The sequence below is a fragment of the Rattus norvegicus genome, chromosome 2 (assembly GCF_021556685.1).
Source record: "Rattus norvegicus strain SHRSP/BbbUtx chromosome 2, alternate assembly SHRSP_T2T, whole genome shotgun sequence".
NCBI lineage: Eukaryota > Metazoa > Chordata > Mammalia > Rodentia > Muridae > Rattus > Rattus norvegicus.
The window spans coordinates 514,255-537,168 of record NC_141535.1 but is presented as its reverse complement, the minus strand read 5'-3'; the positions used below and the strand labels follow the sequence as shown (position 1 = coordinate 537,168).

General features: G+C 40.5%; 1 long non-coding RNA gene and 1 pseudogene across 7 annotated transcripts; both read right to left on the bottom strand.

Annotated features, from left to right (window-relative positions):
* LOC148006609 (uncharacterized) overlaps window positions 1-22,914 on the bottom strand; it is a 2,902,548-nt pseudogene that overhangs the window by 2,414,655 nt on the left and 464,979 nt on the right.
* On the bottom strand, window positions 1,686-17,610 carry LOC134485555 (uncharacterized). 7 transcript variants are annotated; one of them, XR_015673178.1, is made up of 5 exons: window positions 17,535-17,610; window positions 16,814-17,256; window positions 3,499-3,640; window positions 2,843-2,945; window positions 1,686-2,725 (listed from the first exon to the last, which is right to left on the bottom strand). It is a non-coding gene; the product is annotated as an uncharacterized LOC134485555 (long non-coding RNA). The 7 variants fall into 7 exon arrangements; XR_015673145.1 differs by lacking the exon at window positions 3,499-3,640 and having other exon boundaries at window positions 1,686-1,927; window positions 2,761-2,945; XR_015673134.1 differs by lacking the exon at window positions 3,499-3,640.

Sequence of the window (22,914 nt, the reverse complement as noted above, 5' to 3'; positions counted from 1 at the left end):
GGGCAGCCAGAGCTAGTTATACCCAGTCTTGAAAAAAAATACAAATAAATAAATAAGTAAATGAGTAAATACCTCAAAACAGATTTTGCATTTTACGTCAGAATAGAAATAAATGTATTCTTAATTACAAATAGAAATCTTAACTTGCAAAGACTTAATACAGGACAAACAAACTTATTCTGTAAGTATTTCACAGATTTAACATTGTAAAAACTGGAACTTAATCTTCACTACAAAAAAACCCCTCAACCTGCAAGGTATATTTTTATTGTTTTGTTTTCTCATTAACTTGTAATGTATATTGTTCCTGTTTTAGTCTCACAGGAAGAGAGAGGGTAATCAAAGAGCATTATGTTTATGTAAATAATTGTCAAAGAATAAACTTATTAATAATAAGATGCTTTAAAACATCTCCAAATGAAGAAAAAAATCATTAAAACAAAATATAAAACAACAAATACTAAAGATGGTGTTAGCCATTTTCTAACCACATGATTGTGATTGCTGCAGAGTTTGTATGCTTTAGACACACAGCACCTTTATGTAGTGAAACTGCTTTTCTTTATTGTCTTTAATATCTTGTCCTTCATGCACTCAGACCTTTTCATGAAATAAACCAGGCTCACAGCACTTAATAAAATGTGGAACTGCACCACTAATGAATCCTGGCAGTCTTTTCTCATTATGTGCCTAATTTTCCTAAGAGAGCACAAACCTTCGGGTGGGGTCTTCTCATTCTTAAATCATCTTCAATTGGCAGTGAAAAGGAATATGCTCCTTCTTTGTCGAGTTCAGGGAGTCTAGTCTTGCTAACAGATAGAGAAAATATGAGCTCTTCATAGGCCACACTATCTAAAGTTACACTTGTCTTTATAGCCTGGTACTTTGAGTTTTTGCTTAGGTTTCTTTAAGACTAAAACTCAAACCAAACAAAAAAGAGAGATTAGGGATGGCTCCCTGGTTTTCCTTCTTTTGAGACAAAAATGGCATCAATAACACTCCATTTATTCAAGGTCATTCAATATTCAGTGTCTGCACAGCAAGATAAAAGAGTGGGCCCCTGGTTTTCTATTCCAGAATATATTAATATTAATAGTGTGAGTTAATAGGAATAAATGGCTGTCTGGAGCAGATCTGTAGCCTTGTTTCTCAAGCTCCTATTTGATTGGGGAGTGCTCACAAATATCTTTCTGGAGCTTTGTCCCCTCAATCATTCTACTGCTGTAATTGGAAATATGAGCCCAGAAACTCATTTTATTCATTATCAACTATTTTCCATGATGAATTTTTTTCCTCAGAGTGCCTCAAGTGGTAGTTTTGTAGAAATAACAAATTTTCCAATTTTGCCTTTTTTCTGAATCTGCATATACTATGCCTTTGGACAGGGGTTTACATGGAACACAGATGTTGACATCATGCATCCAGCTGTGTTACTTGCCACCTTATTTCCTTGAGATAATGTCACTCATTGAACTTGGAGCTAAGCTGGCAGTTAGCAAGCCTGTGATCCTCTTTTGTCTGTGCCCCAACTCTCATGCTTGGCTTTTTATATTGTTGCTAGGGATTAAATCAGATCTTTTTGCTGACACAACAAGAACTTTTCCATACTGAACTACTTTTCCATGCCTAAATCATACTATTTTATTAATATCTCTTTTGTGTAAAGGAAAATACAGAGAACTACATCAATGGCATAAATCATTTATTGAACTGAAGTCCCCATGTTCTATGGTAAAGCATCCAATAGAGTCAGTTTTGCTGACTATACTTGCCAGTCTTCTCCAGGAGCCAACAGCTCATAGTGAACTGTTTTTATGAAAAGTTAAAGAGATAAAGAAACATTTAGCCCATGTCTCCTGGATCTGTTGTTACCAGACTTTCTCCATACTTGATTCTTGGGTACTTTTTAATATTTTGTATTTGTTCCCTGTAAAACAAGATATTAAAAGGGTCTTCTTCAGGTCTGTTTCAGACCCTATACTTAGTACTGAAGTCAGTGAAATGCCAATATCCATCTTAGCTTCAATCATATGAAGTCACATGTGTGAGAGAGTTTTGAAATTCCAGGGATAGCAGTATGCGTCATGTTTTTTTTTCCTATCCGTTTCTGCTCAACAAAACCACGAGTAGTTCCAATGTCTTGAACTACAAACCTCTGAAGGCCTCCAATGGGACATGTTGCTCCATTTTGAGAACTAATCTTTGTGAAAGCAGCACTTACTACACCATTGTCTTAGTTAGGGTTTTCATTACTGTGAAGAGACACCATGACCTAGGTGAATATTTTAAAGGACAGCATTTAATTGGGGCTTGCTTTAAAGGTTCAGGGGTTCAATCCATTATCATCAAAGCAGAAATCATGGTCCTGGAGGAGTTGAAATTGTGGTATCTTATTTCAAAGGCAAGCAGGAGATGACTGGTTCCTACCTGGCTAGAGAGAGTGTCTCAAAGTCCATGCCCACAGTGACACATTTCCTCAAACAAGGCCACATCTCATGATAGTACCACTTCCAATTTGCCAAATATATTCAAACCACATTCTACTCCCAGGTTACAATAGGACAGTTCAAATACATGACTCTAGAGAGGTCATACATAGGCACAGCACAATGCAAAATACATTATTCCAACTTTACAGTTCCCATAGTCTATAAGAGTTTCTCCAATGTTAGGAGTTCAAAGTTCAATGTTTCTTCTGAGATTAGGTAATCTCTAAACTGTAATCCTTTAAAAATCAAAAACAAAAAGAAGACCACTTACCCCCAATATCATGCAGGATATACATTATCATTCCAAAATGTCATGGTAAGAAAACACTGGATGAAACAAGATGAAAATCAACCTGAGCAAACTCCAAAATCTGCATCTCCATGTCTGGTGTCAAAGCCAAAGCAATCGTCAGATTTCTGAGTCTTTCCATCCTTGTTCACTTCCATTGCCAGATCCTGCATTTAACAGCAAGAAACTTCTTCATTCTCTGTTCTTCCATTCCCTGTTGCAAACTTTCTTCAGCATTTTGCCTACAACTCTGGTATCTCTAACATCTTGTGGCATCCAAGACAACTTAACCTTTATAGCATCTTGTTTGAATGTCTAGGATCCACACATGATTTTCTGGGCTCCTCCAAAGGGTTTTGCCACTTCTCTAGCTCTGTCCTCTGTAGCACTCTAAGCTCTTATTGACTCTAATTCCCTGATGCTTTTCTTGGTGATCATGATTCTGGAATCGTCAATATGCTGGGGTCTTCACCTACAATCAGGTTTCACCAGTAGTCTCTCATAGACTTTCTTCATGATGCTAAGCCTCAACTTCTTTTCATGGTCCCTTCATTCCTGAGACCTCAACTGTTACTAAGGCTGTTCCTTCAACAGTGGCCATCCCTACACTCTCACAGTGCCAAGCCTCATGTGATCTTATGACCCCTTCATACCTTTAAAGCCAATACTATCTTGGTGATTCTTACACATTACAAGTCCAGCTGCAGCAGGAGATACAACCTTGAACATCTCTGGAACACAGCTTCTTTGTACTCCAATTATATGGAAACAGCATGGAAATCTGGGGCAAGTTTCTTCACAAGGGAGTGTATGCTTTGAATCAGCATCCTAGATATGGTGCAGTTTTTCCCACAGACAGGATCTATGGGTCCAGGAATCAAGAGGTGGAAAAGCACATTCACTACCACTCCTAGTAGCCCACTAAATGTTGTCTCTGCAACCCTAAATTCTGCTGGGCAAGAAGTTTGGAGAGAATGATAGCAAGTAACTGCACGCAGTTGCATAGAAAAAGGAAACTTTCCTTCTTTCACTGACCTTATGTATGCCTCCAGCAGAAAATATTTCCCAGATTAAAGTGTGTACCACAACATCTGGATCAATGGTGTTCTTTACTTGAAACTTGATCTGTCTCAGGCTGACCTTGATCAGAGATCTGATTTCCTCTCTCTCCTGGGATTAAAGTCATGTACCACCTTTCTCTGACTAAGCTTTTCATGGGGACTATGTTTCAAGATTCATATCAAAAGCATGTGTTTTTCAGCCTCAAGATCTGAAAATCCACTATAAGATATGGGCAATATATCTTGATAGTGACAGACATATCTTCAGCAGAATATATTTTTGAAAAACTTTAAGCACTAAAGTTTCAATAACTGGAAACCAATTACACATTAAGTCAAAAATAGGTTATCATTGTGTTATTATCATCTGCAATACTCCCTATCAGTGTTTTTATACAACAAACTTATATTCAATACACTTCCAGACTAGAATGCAATCATTTTTGCTTGGTTGACTGCTGTATTTTCTATGATGAGAAACTTGAATGTAACAACATGTGAGTGCCAGGGAGCACTGGTAACTATATGGGGATTCCTAGACATTCTTTATTTGTCATTAGATATATCTGATTCTGAAATTTTAAAATACATTCCAGTTGCATTAGCTTTACTATGTATGACTTTTATTTCATCCTACTTCAAATCATCCAGCAAAGAAATGACACATGAATAAATAAGTAATAATGTATGCTTCAAATATGAATATGTCAATAGAATGTTTACAAATCCTAAAAGAATCTCATTGCTAGAACTTGAAATGTGGCAGAAAGCTCAATAGAGCAATAAGAGTTTTCCTTTAAGTTTCTATAAGAAAACATTCAGTACGTTTCTGCAAATGACAGAACAAAAGGAGAAAAGAGAAGACAAATGGAAAATGAGAGTAAAAAGGATTGGTAAGGAAAGAAATACAGAGGAGGCAGGTAGGTTTAGTCCTTGCCAGCTATGACACAGAAGAGTAAGCAGGAGGAGAGCCAATGGGATAATAGATGCATAGTGACACTAATATAGTCAAGAATGGATTGTGGTGTGTTTATTTGAGAGTGTTTGTGTGTATGTATATTGTGTACAGGCATACACACTTCTGTATGCAGGTTCAATCTACCAAATGTGTACTTGCAGAGGACAAAGGTTCATGTAAGTTTTCTTCTTCAATTATTTCTCCAGCTTATGTTTTTCAATACTTTGTTGGTTCTATTAATTTTTGAAATTCTGTTCATATATTGTCTGTGTAGACTTTTGTGAGTAAGTGTGTGTGTGTGTGTGTGTGTGTGTGTTTGTTTGTTCTCGTGCGTGCAAATTCTACAAAGCACATGTGAAAGTCTGGGAACAGCTAGCATGAGTTGGTTCTCTTCTGTCATCTGTCTGTCTAACAATTGACCTTTAACCTGGGTAATCTTTCCAGCTGTCTACCTTATTGTTTTGAATTTGTCTCTTGGGGGAGATTCTGGAGCTTAACTAAATCTGCTATACTGGCTAACCAGCAAGATTCAGAAATCCCGTTTGTGTGTCTTCTCAACCCTGTCTCTCATAAAATAGAAAAACAAAACCACAAGTTTAGCTTTTTCATATGGGTGATAAAGATAAGAACTCAGGTTCTTACATTTTCATATTACACTTTATCAAGTCATCTCTCAGTTTTTAAACAAGTTTCTTCTATAGTGAAATAATAGATCTATAGGAATACTAGGCTGAAGTCTATATGTTCTCTAGTAGGAGACATCTCAAGCTGCAGATAAAAAGGCAAAACCCAGGAATATAAAATGAATTGTCTTTATCAACATTTCTTGCATCTTTTTTATTATCACCTTTTCTCTTCCCTCATTCCAGCCCAGTATTAGTAGTTGAACTCTTGTCCATCTTCATGTTAACCTTTAAGACATTCTCAATGTAGAAATGAGTAAACCTAATTACTACCAATATTACTTATTTTTTTAATGATGTAAGAAAATATCCGATGAAAGAAGCTGTTAGGACTGAGTGAGCCAGACTCAGGCTGACTCCATGACAGGCTGAAAACCAACAGTTTGGGAGAGTAGCCCTAAATGTATGTTTCCAAGAACTGGAAAAGACTGAACACAGTCAATTCCAGGAAAAAATACCACTTGCTGGCAGCCAATCAGGAAGATGCCTTACCACCTAGTCTGAGTCAACCTCATGGGCAACCAATCAGAAGCTGTAAAAGCTGACCCACCAGCTAGCCTGAGACAAGTATAATTAAGTAGCAAAAGTCCCCAAATCCCTCAGTGCTTTAACCAATCACAAAGGCAGCCATACTCCTGGAGATAGAGCTAATCAGTAATAGGGATGAAAGATAAAAGTCACCCATTCCTACCCTAACAGACTTAAAATTGACCCTGAAATTTCCACACCTTTGTCTTCCATTCTGATGAATGGTAGACCCCCCTCCCTGCTGGCAGGTTATCTACAAAATAAACACAATCTCCTGTTGCATATTATTTGACTCTGGGGTATTCTTCCCAAATCATAGCCTCTTATAAAACTTGATGAATAAAAGGTTTATTTTGCCTCTCACTTTGAAGACACTATCTATTTAACAGGGAGGACATGACTACAAACTGTGTGAAACTCATCTTAACATTGCATTACAAGCAGAGAAATTGATGCTGTGCTCGGCTCAACTTTCTCCTTTTTATTCTATTCATGACTGCAGCCCATTGAATGGTGCAGTCCACATTCAGAGTATTCTCACCTTAGTTAGGACAGTCATAATTCTCCCTTAGAGTCATTGATGGGATTTGTTTCCTAAGTGAATCTAAATCCTGTCATACTGACAATTAATATTAATGAATACATTATCATTCTTCAGTATTTGTATATCTCAAATTTTACTAGCATAATTTCAACATGAATTAAAAACATTATGAAATGAGAAGAGCTGTTCTATACCATGTTGAGAATTAGAGAGCAGCCGAGTCACAGAGACAGATTTGATTTATTTTTTCACATCTTCATCACATTCTTTTGCCTTTCCTGTGTGGAGATATAGCAGAAGACATTCCTGAAGGAGAGGTATTGCCAAGGATCAGAGATTGTCATATACCAAGCAGTGTTTTAGGAATTTTGCTTTATAACACAGAAGTATGATCTCCATCTTGCCACCTGGTCACATCTGGTGTTAACTGGGCTGGGTGTCTGTGACTAGAGATGGCCTCCTTGGGAGCTGGAAAGCTCTGTGACATGGGTTAGAGCAGGCCTCCTGGAAGACAAGAAGTGCTGTCTCTCAATGAAGGGGAGGGGCTCCTTTGAACTTGGATAGTGCAAGCATCCTGTGTCCCTGGTTAGAGCAACCTTCCTGTATCACTGGCTAGGGCAGAATTCCTGGGAAATTTGTGGGATATGAGAGGGAGCAGGCTGGTCATCTGCCTGATCTTCTTCCTTAGATATGGATTAAGTCATTAGTCATTAATCATAAGTATTATAAGCTTTACTTAGCAAGACAAAATTATAAAGTCTTGAAATTTGGGTCAAATCTTCTATTCTTATTTTTTCCAGATGTGTTAGCTATGTAGGTTGTTAAATCTCAATAATTTACATTATATCCCATATAATGTGTTCATACAGTTATGAAACATTATTGATTTTTATTTCTGCATTTTATTTTCAACTTGTCGATATTATTTTGCCATTCACACTTTAAAAAAAATTTGTTTTAAAAAGGAATGCCTCTCACACTCGAGTGGCAGGTCCCCTGCAGGCCAGACACCACCCTGACCTGAAGGGACCCGGCCAACAGTTCTCTGCACCCAAATCCCGTGGGAGGGAGAGCTAAACCTTCAGAGGGGCAGACATGCCTGGGAAGCCAAACGTGTGTGCACTCTGCCCACATTTCTTACTCCAGAGGAAAACACCTAAATGCCATCTGGGACCCTGGTGCAGGGGGCCTCCTGGAAAAGGCAGTGCAGGCCCTCATGGTTGCTGCTGTCACGGAGAGCTCAAAGGCAACCACCCATGAGCAACTTCATCCACAGGACCACAGGTAAGACCAACTTTTCTGCTCCAAGTGACCTGCCTGATGAACTCAGGCCACAGGCCCACAGGAACAGCTGAAGACCAGTAGACAGGAGAGACTACAGACCAAAAAGCAGAACATTCTGTTCCCATAACTGGCTGAAAGAAAACAGGTCTACAGCACTCCTGACACGCAGGCCTTTAGGAGGGTATAGCCACTGTCAGAAATAGCAGAACAAGGTAACTCCAGAGACAACCTGATGGTGAGAGGCAAGCTCAGGAACTCAAGCAACAGAAATCAAGAATACATGGCATCATTGGAGCCCAATTCTCCCACCAAAGCAAACACTGAATATCCAAACACACCAGAAAAGCAAGATCTAGATTTAAAATCACATTTGATCATGATGCTGGAGGACTTCAAGAAAGGCATAAAGAACTCCCTTAGAGAAACACAGGAAAACATAAACAAACAAGTTCACGCCTATAGAGAAGAATCACAAAAATCCCCAAAAGAATGCCAGGAAAAGACAATCAAACAGGTGAAGGAATTAAAAATGGAAATAGAAGCAATAAAGAAAGCAAAAAGAGAAACAACCCTGGATATAGAAAACCAAAGGAAGAGACAAGGAGCCATAGATACAAGCATCACCAACAGAATACAAGAGATAGAAGAGAGAATCTAAGGAGCAGAAGATTCCATAGAAATCATCGACACAACTGTCAAAGATAATGTAAAAGAGAAAAATCTACTGGTCCAAAACATACAGGAAATCCAGGACTCAACGAGAAGATCAAACCTAAGGATAATAAGTATAGAAGAGAGTGAAGACTCCCAGCTCAAATGATCAGCAAATATCTTCAACAAAATCACAGAAGAAAACTTCCCTAACCTATAGAAACAGATGCCCATAAACATACAAAAAGCCTACAGAACTCCAAATAGATTGGACCAGAAAAGAAAATCCTCCTGTCACATAATAGTCAAAACACCAAATACACAAAATAAAGAAAGAATATTAAAAGCAGTAAGGGAAAAAGGTCAAGTAACATATAAAGGCAGACCTATCAGAATCACACCAGATTTCTCACCAGAGAAAATGAAAGCAAAAAGATCCTGGACAGATGTCATACAGACCCTAAGAAAACCCAAATGCCAACCCAGGTTACTGTATCCAGCAAAATTCTCAATTAACATAGATGGAGAAACCAAGATATTCCATGACAAAACCAAATTTACACAATATCTTTCTCCAAATCCAGCCCTACAAAGGAAAATAAATGGTAAAGCCCAACATAAGGAGGCAAGCTACACCCTAGGAAAAGCAAGAAACTAATCATCTTGGCAAAAAAACAAAGAGAAGAAAAGCACACAAACATAATCTCACATTGAAATATGAAAATAACAGGAAGCAATAATCACTATTTCTCTTTTTTTCTTAAACTTCTTTTTTTTTTTTATTAACTTGAGTATTTCTTATATACATTTCGAGCGTTATTCCCTTTCCCGGTTTCCGGGCAAACATCCCCCTCCCCCCTCCCCCCTCCCCTTCGTTATGGGTGTTCCCCTCCCAACCCTCCCCACATTGCCGCCCTCCCCCCAACAGTCTAGTTCACTGGGGGTTCAGTCTTAGCAGGACCAAGGACTTCCCCATCCACTGGTGATCTTACTAGAATATTCATTACTACCTATGAAGTCAGAGTCTAGGGTCAGTCCATATATAGTCTTTAGGTAGTGGCTTAGTCCTTGGAAGCTCTGGTTGCTTGGCATTGTTGTTCATAAGGGGTCTTGAGCTCCTTCAAGCTCTTCCAGTTCTTTCTCTGATTCCTTCTACGGGGGTCCCGTTCTCAGTTCAGTGGTTTGCTGCTGGCATTCGCCTCTGTATTTGTTGTATTCTGGCTGTGTCTCTCAGGAGTGATCTACATCCGGCTCCTGTCGGTCGGCACTTCTTTGCTTCATCCATCTTGTCTAATTGGGTGGCTGTATATGTATGGGCCACATGTGGGGCAGGCTCTGAATGGGTGTTACTTCAGTCTCTGTTTCAATCTTTGCCTCTCCCTTCCCTGCGAAGGGTATTCTTGTTCCCCTTTTAAAGAAGGCGTGAAACATTAACATTTTGATCATTCATCTTGATTTTCATTTGTTCTAGGCATCTAGGGTAATTCAAGCATTTGGGCTAATAGCCACTTATCAATGAGTGCATACCATGTATGTCTTTCTGTGATTGGGTTAGCTCACTCAGAATGATATTTTCCAGTTCCAACCATTTGCATACGAATTTCATAAAGTCATTGTTTTTGATAGCTGAGTAATATTCCATTGTGTAGATGTACCACATTTTCTGTATCCATTCCTCTGCTGAAGGGCACCTGGGCTCTTTCCAGTTTCTGGCTATTATAAATAAGGCTGCTATGAACATAGTGGAGCACGTGTCTTTTTTATATGTTGGGGCATCTTTTGTGTATATGCCCAAGAGAGGTATAGCTGGATACTCAGGCAGTTCAATGTCCATATTTCTGAGGAACCTTCAGACTGATTTCCAGAATGGTTGTACCAGTCTGCAATCCCACCAACAATGGAGGAATGTTCATCTTTCTCCAATCCTCGCCAGCATTTGCTCTCACCTGATTTTTTGATCTTAGCCATTCTCACTGGTGTGAGGTGAAATCTCAGGGTTGTTTTGATTTGCATTTCCCTTGTTACTAAAGATGTTGAACATTTCTTTAGGTGTTTCTCAGCCATTCGGCATTCTTCAGCTGTGAATTCTTTATTTAGCTCTGAACCCGATTTTTTAATAGTATTATTTGTCTTGCTGCGGTCTAACCTTGAGTTCTTTGTATATTTTGGATATAAGGCCTCTATCTGTTGTAGGATTGGTGAAGATCTTTTCCTAATCTGTTGGCTGCCGTTTTGTCCTAACCACAGTGTCCTTTGCCTTACAGAAGCTTTGAAGTTTTATGAGATCTCATTTGTCGATTCTTGATCTTAGAGCATAAGCCATTGGTGTTTTGTTCAGGAAACTTTTTCCAGTTCCCATGTGTTCGAGATGCTGCCCTAGTTTTTCTTCTATTAGTTTGAGTGTATCTGGTTTGATGTGGAGGTCCTTGATCCACTTGGACTTAAGCTCTGTACAGGGTGATAAGCATGGATCGATCTGCATTCTTCTACACGTTGACCTCCAGTTGAACCAGCACCATTTGCTGAAAATGCTATCTTTTTTCCATTGGATGGTTTTGGCTCCTTTGTCAAAAATCAAGTGCCCATAGGTGTGTGGGTTCATTTCTGGGTCTTCAATTCTGTTCCATTGGTCTATCTGTCTGTCTCTGTACCAATACCATGCAGTTTTTATCACTATTGCTCTGTAATACTGCTTGAGTTCAGGGATAGTTATTCCCCCTGAAGTCCTTTTATTGTTGACGATAGTTTTAGCTATCTTGGGTTTTTTGTTATTCCAGATGAATTAGAAAATTGTTCTGTCTAACTCTTTGAGGCATTGGATTGGTAGTTTGATGGGGATTGCATTGAATCTGTAGATTGCTTTTGGTAGAATGGCCATTTTTACTATATTAATCCTGCCAATCCATGAGGATGGGAGATCTTTCCATCTTCTGAGGTCTTCTTCATTTTCTTTCTTCAGAGTCTTGAAGTTCTTATTATACAGATCTTTTACTTGCTTGGTTAAAGTCACACCGAGGTACTTTATATTATTTGGGTCTTTTATGAAGGGTGTCATTTCCCTAATTTCTCTCTAGGCTTGTTTCTCTTTTGTGTAGAGGAAGGCTACTGATTCATTTTAGTTAATTTTATACCAAGCCACTTTGCTGAAGTTGTTTATCAACATTAGTAGTTCTCTGGTGGAACTTTTGGGATCACTTAAATATACTATCATATCATCTGCAAATAGTGATATTTTGACTTCTTCTTTTCCAATCTGTATCCCCTTGATCTCCTTTTGTTGTCTGATTGCTCTGGCTAGAACTTCAAGGACTATACTGAATAAGTAGGGAGAGAGTGGGCAGCCTTGTCTAGTCCCTGATTTTAGTGGGATTGCTTCAAGTTTCTCTCCATTTAGTTTAATGTTAGCAACTGGTTTGCTGAACATGGCTTTTACTATGTTTAGGTATGGGCCTTGAATTCCTATTCTTTCCAGGACTTTTATCATGAAGGGGTGTTGAATATTGTCAAATGCTTTCTCAGCATCTAATGAAATGATCATGTGGTTTTGTTCTTTCAGTTTGTTTATATAATGGATCATGTTGATGGTTTTCCATATATTAAAACTTCCCTGCATGCCTGGGATGAAGCCTACTTGATCATGGTGGATGATCGTTTTGATGTGCTCTTGGATTCAGTTTGCCAGACAACACACCTAAAAGCTCTAGAACAAAAAGAAGCAAATACACCCAGGAGGAGTAGAAGGCAGGAAAAAATCAAACTCAGAGCTGAAATCAACCAAGTAGAAACAAAAAGGACCATAGAAAGAATCAACAGAACCAAAAGTTGGTTCTTTGAGAAAATCAACAAGATAGATAAACCCTTAGGCAGACTAACAAGAGGACACAGTGTGTCCAAATTAACAAAATCAGAAATGAAAAGGGAGACATAACTACAGATTTAGAGGAAATTCAAAAAATCATCAGCTCTTACTATAAAAGCCTATATTCAACAAAACTTGAAAATCTGCAGGAAATGGACAATTTCCTAGACAGATACCAGGTACCGAAGTTAAATCAGGAACAGATAAACCAGTTAAACAACCCCATAACTCCTAAGGAAATAGAAGCAGTCATTAAAGGTCTCCCAACCAAAAAGAGCCCAGATCCAGATGAGTTTAGTGGAGAATTGTATCAGACCTTCATATAAGACCTCATACCAATATTATCCAAACTATTCCACAAAATTGAAACAGATGGAGCACTACCAAATTCCTTCTATGAAGCCACAATTGCTCTTATACCTAAACCACACAAAAAGCCAACAAAGAAAGAGAGCTTCAGACCAATTTCCCTTATGAATATCGACGCAAAAATACTCAATAAAATTCTGGCAAACTGAACCGGAGAATACATATTTAATTAGCTAGTTATCAGATAATACATAAGCTAACCAGGACATAACAGATTTTAAGCTTTTAAAAGCTAAAATATATCTACATGTTCTGTTTAACTGATAAAAGTTGGGCTGCGTGTTAGGTACATCTTATACTTTTAAATGACAGAATGATAATAGTTGTGCTCAACTTATATTTGAGAAAAAAGTTTCTCTTTTTTTTTTTAATTAAAAGGGTAAAAGAGTAGATTGATGTCATTATTAAGGTGAAGGGAGGTACAGGATAGAACCAGGCCTGTCATTGGATAAGAAGGAAGGATGGGTTGGAGAAAAATTTTAGAGGGCCAGAGGAAGCCAGAGTGAGAATGTGAGAGCACAGAGAACATGGCAGTAGATGTTTAGATGCTTCTCTGTACATATTACAGGTTGTTATGCCTATTCTCAAGGGATGGGTATGTACAAGATTTTGTGCCATCTAGATTGGCAAATTATATCTTATCAATTGCATCAGAAAATATTGTCTGATGTGTTCTTTCATAAGGCAACTTAATTGAGTTTAAGAGAGTGTATGGAGGCCAGATGCGTGGGCCTACCAAAGAATTGGGATGTGTTTGCCTGGCATGGTGGAAACCCAACCAAGAGGGCTGTGGATGAGGGAGGAGCGGCCTGACACGGTGCTGTGTTGGGAAGATTAGTGTGTCAGAAAGTAGATGGGGGCAGCATGGAGCCACTGAGATAAATTATTGCTATTTCCAATGGCACCAGAAATATTAAGGGAGTGAGACAGCTAGGGTATAACTGGGAACCAGTTCTGTCAGGTTTTTGTTTTGTTTTGTTGTTTTTATTTTTACTGCAGCACATGTATTGTGTGTCAAGTGTCCTGAAGGGAAAACATGCTTAAGTACTTGAGTATGAAGTGATTTATTGCATCATGGCCACATATAACCATGATGGGATACTAGACCCAAAGATAGGAGAGTGAGGATTTTTAATTTCCAAGAAATTATAGGATTTTGGTGTTTCTCAATCGTATGATTTTTTTGGGTAGGATATATACCTTATGATCTAGACTAATAGATGAATCACAGAAAGAAAAAAGGTGGAGACAGATTTACCATTAAAGGTTTTTGGGGCCTGGGAATCAGATGCAAGGGACAGAGAGACTACAAGGCCACAGAATATGTTGCTTATCAATTATATTCAGTGGTTACAAAGGGGATGGTAGGTTTGAGGAAAGCAGCCAGTTAGACAGGACTGTGATCTAACACTTCCCTGCTTATGAAAGAACATTCAAAAGTCACATCCAGCTGGAAAGTCTTATGAATACTACGAAGAACCTATTAATATGGGGAGCCAGGACTGCCCTAGGCTGTCTGAGAGACCTGGACAAAAGAATAACTGGAACACGTGTTCTATGCCCTTACCCAGGATCAAACTTGTCAAGGCCTGTCTGATGCTGAAGCCAATGTCTTAAAGGAGTCAAGGTTGAGGGAAGAGACTCTTCCCTTAGGTTGTGGATATCAGTTCTTAGGCAGCTGTAACTGTGGTATCCATGTTCTTTTCGTCAGCATTGTCTGACGTAATCATTTGCTGACTTAGTTGTTCCCCATGTACAACCACCTGTACCCCCAGGACTGCAAAGTATAAATATGATTCTACAATTTCTAATAAAGAGCAAATAAATTTCAAGCAATCATCACAAAAATGTTTACTAACAGCAATCACATTTTAAATCAGACAAACTAAAAATAAATTGAACACCATGTGCTCCAGCTGTATATCCTGTGAACATAACCCCAAGACACCAAATTACTACAGAGGTACTTGTACAGTTTCACCCATTGTTGCTTAGTTCCCAGCAGGGAGGAAATGCAATTCATATGAATCCTAATGGGGTGACTGCTCTGCTTTTCCTATCAGTTATTTTGCTATACTGCCACTATGCCATCCTCATCGTGCAATCCTAGATAGCACAGTGATCTATGACTCCAAGATATAATCTTTGACTATGTAATTGCAAATATTGGAAGAGAAATGAAGTTTTAAATACTGCTATATATTTATTTAAACGTCCCTGTTTGTTTTATTCCAGAGACTGTGCTGCAAAAGGTATATACACACTTCTCCCTCATTTCCTCTGTTGAAGGCTATGTAGCTCAGTTTTAATTCTCATGTGATAAAGTATCACATTCTCTACACTATTTCAAGACATGTATCTCTCTTATTCTTTTCTATTTAAAGAGTCTAAACTGTCCTTATATCAAACTATGCTGTTTATATAACAGGCAAACCTCGAAATATCAACTGTGCTTCACAAGTTAAGTATGCAAAATACGGTTTTATAGAATTGCTTGTAATGCATGTACTCCTATTTTTATTTTCTGGTCTTTTCAGGTGTCTTTTATAATATCCACCTGCTTGTTACCTATGGATAATTACAAACAAAAGCAGAAACAGAAAACAATTCAGGTCTGTTATCAAATCTTAAGCAAACATTCATCACTCTAGGACTGGGAAATTGCTCAGAGGGTAGAAACATATGGACCTGGGTGTGAATATTCAGCATGTATACATAATGCCAGGCATAGGGGATAGCTACACATAACTATTACCTCTGAATCCTGAGGGCTCACTGACCAGTTCTCCAATCCCACACTGAATTTCTAGTTCAACAAGAGAACTTATGTCAAGAACAGTGAACAGCACTAAAGAAGACGCTTGAAATCCTTCTCAGAACTCCAAAAACACATGCACAGATGGGTAAAGCCACATAGTTACAGGCATGCACCACACACTCACATCCACCAACATTCTTACAACACACAACACCACAGAAACATAGAAAATGGTTAAGGGACTGCAGGATAATTCTTAATTTGCTGTTGTCACCCAGTATGTATCTTAGATACTGATAATAACCAAGAAAAGATTAAGCTGGAAGAGAGTTTATCCATATTTTTAACTTTTGCTATATGTTAATTTAATTAAATGCTTTCGTAATTTTACACAAAATATTATATCCAGATTTATGGGATTGTAGAATCACCCAGGACAAAAACTTTTGAGCATGTCTGAGAGACATCAGACTGGAAGAGTTCTAGTGCAAAGGCCCTCCAGCCAGAAGCTGGAACCCAGATGCCCTTCAACAGAGGAATGGATAGAGAAAATGTGGCATATTTACACCATGAAGTACTACTCAACTTTCCAAAACAATGACTTCATGAAATTCCTAGGCAAATGGATAGAACTAGGAAATACCATCCTGAGTGAATTAACACAGTTAGTAGATAGTAGTCCAAAGCTTGGAATACCCAAGATACAATTCATAGACCATATGATGCTCAAGAAGGAGGAAGAACAAAATGTGTACACTTCAGTCCTTCCTAGAAGGGGGAACAAAATACTTTACCTATTTGGTAAAAAAGAGGATAAAAAAACCACAAAAACGTTCTGTCAGCCAACTTCCCTTTAAACAGGAAGACTGTTTTTTTTAAACATCATTTTAAATACTTAAATATGTATTTGTGTGTGTGTCGGTGTGTGTGTGTCTGTCAGTCTGTCTGTCAGTGTCTTCTGTATGGAGAGGAGGTGCTGTAACACTCGGGACGGGGTGGTCTGGGGCCCCCAGGTGATACCGCACCGCACCACCCTCCCCTCCAGTCACCTTCCCAGTAGGGCCTTCCCAGTGGTCCCTTAGCTGGTTTCTGCGCACCGCCTTGGTGGAAGGGCGCCTGGCTGCGGCCAGCCGCCGAACATGGGGGGAGGGGCGGTCACCCACCAATCCCCCCCCCCTCCCGGAAGCACCTGCGCACCCGCCCCCACCGCCTGTGCGCCCGCCTACCACCCTGTTGGGAGAAACAGGGACAGCGAGGGCCGGACGCTTGGCGGGGGGAGAAAAACGCGCGGGTGGAGGGGTCCGGAGGAACGGGAAGTGGGAAAGATCCCCCGGGATCACCTGCACAGTTGAACGCCCCTCTCTGGGTTGAATCCTCTGGGCGGACTGCGCTGACCACACCCGTTTACATCTTAACGGTTTCACGCCCTCTTGAACTCTCTTCAAAGTTCTTTTCAACTTTTCCTTACTGTACTTGTTGGCTTTCGGTCTCGTGCCGGTATTTGGCCTTAAATGGAGTTTACCACCCACATTGGGCTGCATTCCCAAGCAACCCGACTCCAGGAAGATCTGGGCCCGGCACGCCTGGGCCCGCTACTGGCCTCACACCGTCCAAGGGCTCGGCCTTGATCAGAAGGACTTGGGCCCCCACGAGCGTTTCCGGGGAGTGGGTCTTCCATACGCCACATTTCACGCGCCACGGCACGCGGCGGGGATTCGGCACTGGGCTCTTCCCTGTTCACTCGCCATTACTGAGGGAATCCTGGTTAGTTTCTTTTCCTCTGCTGAGAAATATGCTTAAATTCAGCGGGTCGCCACGTCTGATCTGAGGTCGCGGTTGACAGGGGAAGGAGGAAATGAGGGCGCGCGTGGCCGCGGGCGGACGGACAGAGAGGAGAGAGAGAGGGTGCCAGGGTCCCAGGCTGGGGCCTGCGACCTCTCTATCCCGGCCAGCTCCCACATCCCGGGGACAAGTCCCGTCTTCGCACGGACGCCACACCGTCACGCCAGCTGGTGCCCGAGCGGACGGGCCCCACAAGAGGGAGGGGGGGAGGAGAGGTACCTGAGACCAGCCCCGGCGGGTGCGTTATCCGCCATCCCCAATCCGACTCTGGCAGGTTGCTCTCTCTGCGCGCAATGGTGGGTGCGTGGCAGCGGCGAATGCACGGACCCAGTGGGCGGGGCCCGCCTCCCACCAGACAGGAGGCGGGATGACCGACCAGGGCAACATGGCCCCTCTCCCGCCCAGGCAGGCACCCGACCAGCCCCCGCTGATGTGTCCCCACGGTGGGGAGAGCAGGCGAGGACGGGAGCGAGAGCGCTGGAACGAGCAGGAATGAGCCACGAGAAGGGTGGCCAGCCCGAGGCGCCGGTGGACAGGGAGACCTAGGCCCACGCAGACCACCGGGCGTGGACGACCGCCGGACGCCGCCCAGTCTGAACTTCAGGAGACGGAGGGCCGAGGGGTGAGAAGCTAATACAGAGAGGAGCAGAAATTAAAATCAAAGCAGCTCAGAGCATCAAAGAAGCCTGTGGTAAAACCAAATCTGCAGCAACACAATTGTAAGCAATACCCATTATGGAAAAGTAAAAGACAATGCAAAAGGTTCATTAATGTATATGATGGAAACTGTTCCTTCTACCATCAACTCTGTGTGTGTGTGTGTGTGTGTGTGTGTGTGTGTGTGTGTGTGTGTGTGTGTGTGAATTTTCTCTCTTCCCTGGTCTTTCTCACTGACCCCAAGGAGTAAAGAGTTCATAGGTTTTTCGCTGATCATAGAGAGTGCCAACCCCCAGTAACTTAAGCTTTGCTCCCTCAGAAAACTGTCTGTTGAGTAACATCTCTAGTCGCTGGCTGCCTGTTGCAGCATCCCCATAGGTTTCTGGATCCACCCCAATCAATAGCTTTAAGCACTGACTCCCAATGGCTGCCTGCCTCATTTTACCCACCACACAGATGCCAACATTGGTCATCAGCAATAGTAGAAAATCGTTTACTTTTAATTTAAAAGGAAATCGAGTTTCAGCTTAATTTTCTGTGTGTTTTCTTGAATATATGTGACTGTGTCCGTGAAGAGACAGACTGCCCAGAAGGGCAGTTATGAACAGTTGTGAGGCGAGTTTTTCTTATTTGTAAAGACTGACAAATAATGCCTCGCCAATGCCATACAAATAAAAAAAGAAAAAGAAAAAGAAAAAGAAAAATATAGCTTTCAATTTCTTATCATTTTATACCTCAAGTAAGCTAAACATGACAATGCCTATTACTGTTATTATTATTATTATTATTATTATTATTATTATGGTTTTCACCGGAGGATCACTAGGGACTATTATGTTATTTAAAATTCTTTACATGGTAGTATAGATGAAGGACTCAGACTAAAATATTTCCTTTGTAATATATATTTCATAAGTGGAAATTGTAGAACTGACTTGCTAGGCTTAATCTTTCTAAAAATATAAAAAAAATCATCTATCCATTAAGAAATAGAACTCATTTAGCTTCTCCATACCTACCTTCAAAGCCACAAGAAGCAATTTCATCTCTAGAAAAAAACAGAATCAATTCAATTTCTTTGCGTAGAATTGGGATTCTTACTCACTGATGAATCTGATATTAGGTCTGCATTAAAATAAGATTTAATCATTATGTTAAAATATATTTTCCTTAAAGGTTATTAAGGAAATATGGTTTCTATTATTTTCAGGTGCAAATATTTAGGTTCCAAACACCTGCATGAATGGCCATACTTAGTACAAAAACAAGTAAAATTGATTTTTTATTTTTCAGCAGTGTTCAGACAAAAACGCGTCACTATAAACTCACGGTATCATGTTTTAATAAATGTAAACCATTCTGTTTACCTTGTCAGACAGTCCCTGGGGTAGGCAAGGGTGGAAGTGGTAAGGAGGATGAAGTCTACCTCCTTGCTTAGGAGAACTATGCAGCTCACTATAATAGGAAAAACAGAAAAGAAGTTTCTTGGAATGGTTATTTTTTCTTTCCTAAAAGAACTTTCTATAGAACTTACAGCTAATATGTTAAAGAAATTTCAAGTTTCTGCCAGCCATTTGATTAAACAAAAACTTACTAATCATTTTTAGAAAGTTTGGTTTCCTGTTTCCCATATCCAGAAACTAAGTCAGTGTAACTAGATGATCTCATCTATACAGTACATCCATCCATACATGCGTGTGCGCACACACACACACACACACACACACACACACACAAATATATGCACATTATATAAACATTTTTATATACTATAATGACACTTTATCTTAAACATTAAAGTATTTCTTTTATACACAGGTAAAAACAGTCTAACAGCATTATTTTCTACTTGTCATGAAACAAGTGCACCTTCAACTAAAAAACCTGAGCTCAATTTTTGTCAGTAGTAAATGCTTTACAGAACATAATTCCAGTTTCGATAGAAAAACAGCTTACCGCTTCCTGGTTGCTGCCGCTGCAGAGAGCCCCTGGGCAGCACCCCACGAGCGAACCTGAGCCTCGGGACCACAGGTAAGACCAAATTTTCTGCTGCAAGAAAGCTGCCTGGTGAGCTTGGGACACACGGAAGCAGAATTTCTCCAGGACCGGGCACGTTCTGTGTTTACCGGAAGTCCCACACCCGCGGATCCCGGCCCGCAGCAGCTCTCTGCTCCCAGACCCGGTGACAGAGAGACCCAACCGCCTGGTTAGGTGGGCACTCCTGAGGCTGCAGAGCGGAAGAGACCACCAACACTGCTCACCCCTGCCCACATCCCTGGCCCAAGAGGAAACTGTATAAGGCCTCTGGGCTCCCGTGGGGGAGCGGCAGGACCCCTGCCAGAGACACCGCCGGACCCTGAAGGAAACAGACCGGATAAACAGTTCTCTGCACCCAAATCCCGTGGGAGGGAGAGCTAAACCCTCAGAGAGCCAGACAAGCCTGGGAAACCAGAAGAGACTGCTCCCTGCACACACATCTCGGACGCCAGAGGAAAAAGCCAAAGACCATCTGGAACCCTGGTGCACTGAAGCTCCCGGAAGGGGCGGCACAGGTCTTCCTGGTTGCTGCCGCTGCAGAGAGCCCCTGGGCAACACCCCACGAGCAAACCTGAGCCTCGGGACCACAGGTAAGACCAAATTTTCTGCTGCAAGAAAGCTGCCTGGTGAACTCAAGACACAGGCCCACAGGAACAGCTGAAGACCTGTAGAGAGGAAAAACTACACGCCCGAAAGCAGAACACTCTGTCCCCATAACTGAGTGAAAGAGAGGAAAACAGGTCTACAGCACTCCTGACACACAGGCTTATAGGACAGTCTAGCCACTGTCAGAAATAGCAGAACAAAGTAACACTAGAGATAATCTGATGGCGAGAGGCAAGCGCAGGAACCCAAGCAACAGAAACCAAGACTACATGCCATCATCGGAGCCCAATTCTCCCACCAAAACAAACATGGAATATCCAAACACACCAGAAAAGCAAGATCTAGTTTCAAAATCATATTTGATCATGATGCTGGAGGACTTCAAGAAAGACATGAACACACTTAGGGAAGCACAGGAAAACATAAATAAACAAGTAAAAGCCTACAGAGAGGAATCACAAAAATCCCTGAAAGAATTCCAGGAAAACACAATCAAACAGTTGAAGGAATTAAAAATGGAAATAGAAGCAATCAAGAAAGAACACATGGAAACAACCCTGGATATAGAAAACCAAAAGAAGAGACAAGGAGCTGTAGATACAAGCTTCACCAACAGAATACAAGAGATGGAAGAGAGAATCTCAGGAGCAGAAGATTCCATAGAAATCATTGACTCAACTGTCAAAGATAATGTAAAGCGGAAAAAGCTACTGGTCCAAAACATACAGGAAATCCAGGACTCAATGAGAAGATCAAACCTAAGGATAATAGGTATAGAAGAGAGTGAAGACTCCCAGCTCAAAGGACCAGTAAATATCTTCAACAAAATCATAGAAGAAAACTTCCCTAACCTAAAAAAAGAGATACCCATAGACATACAAGAAGCCTACAGAACTTCAAATAGATTGGACCAGAAAAGAAACACCTCCCGTCACATAATTGTCAAAACACCAAACGCACAAAATAAAGAAAGAATATTAAAAGCAGTAAGGGAAAAAGGTCAAGTAACATATAAAGGGAGACCTATCAGAATCACACCAGACTTCTCACCAGAAACTATGAAGGCCAGAAGATCCTGGACTGATGTCATACAGACCCTAAGAGAACACAAATGCCAGCCCAGGTTACTGTATCCAGCAAAACTCTCAATTAACATTGATGGAGAAACCAAGATATTCCATGACAAAACCAAATTTACACAATATCTTTCTACAAATCCAGCACTACAAAGGATAATAAATGGTAAAGCCCAACATAAGGAGGCAAGCTATATCCTAGAAGAAGCAAGAAACTAATCGTCTTGGCAACAAAACAAAGAGAATGAAAGCACACAAACATAACCTCACATCCAAATATGAATATAACGGGAAGCAATAATCACTATACCTTAATATCTCTCAATATCAATGGCCTCAACTCCCCAATAAAAAGACATAGATTAACAAACTGGATACGCAACGAGGACCCTGCATTCTGCTGCCTACAGGAAACACACCTCAGAGACAAAGACAGACACTACCTCAGAGTGAAAGGCTGGAAAACAACTTTCCAAGCAAATGGTCAGAAGAAGCAAGCTGGAGTAGCCATTCTAATATCAAATAAAATCAATTTCCAACTAAAAGTCATCAAAAAAGATAAGGAAGGACACTTCATATTCATCAAAGGAAAAATCAACCAAGATGAACTCTCAATCCTAAATATCTATGCCCCAAATACAAGGGCACCTACATACATAAAAGAAACCTTACTAAAGCTCAAAACATACATTGCACCTCACACAATAATAGTGGGAGATTTCAACACCCCACTCTCATCAATGGACAGATCATGGAAACAGAAATTAAACAGTGATGTCGACAGACTAAGAGAAGTCATGAGCCAAATGGACTTAACGGATATTTATAGAACATTCTATCCTAAAGCAAAAGGATATACCTTCTTCTCAGCTTCTCATGGTACTTTCTCCAAAATTGACCATATAATTGGTCAAAAAACGGGCCTCAACAGGTACAGAAAGATAGAAATAATACCATGCGTGCTATCGGACCACCACGGCCTAAAACTGGTCTTCAATAACAATAAGGGAAGAATGCCCACATATACGTGGAAATTGAACAATGCTCTACTCAATGATAACCTGGTCAAGGAAGAAATAAAGAAAGAAATTAAAAACTTTTTAGAATTTAATGAAAATGAAGATACAACATACTCAAACTTATGGGACACAATGAAAGCTGTGCTAAGAGGAAAACTCATAGCGCTGAGTGCCTGCAGAAAGAAACAGGAAAGAGCATATGTC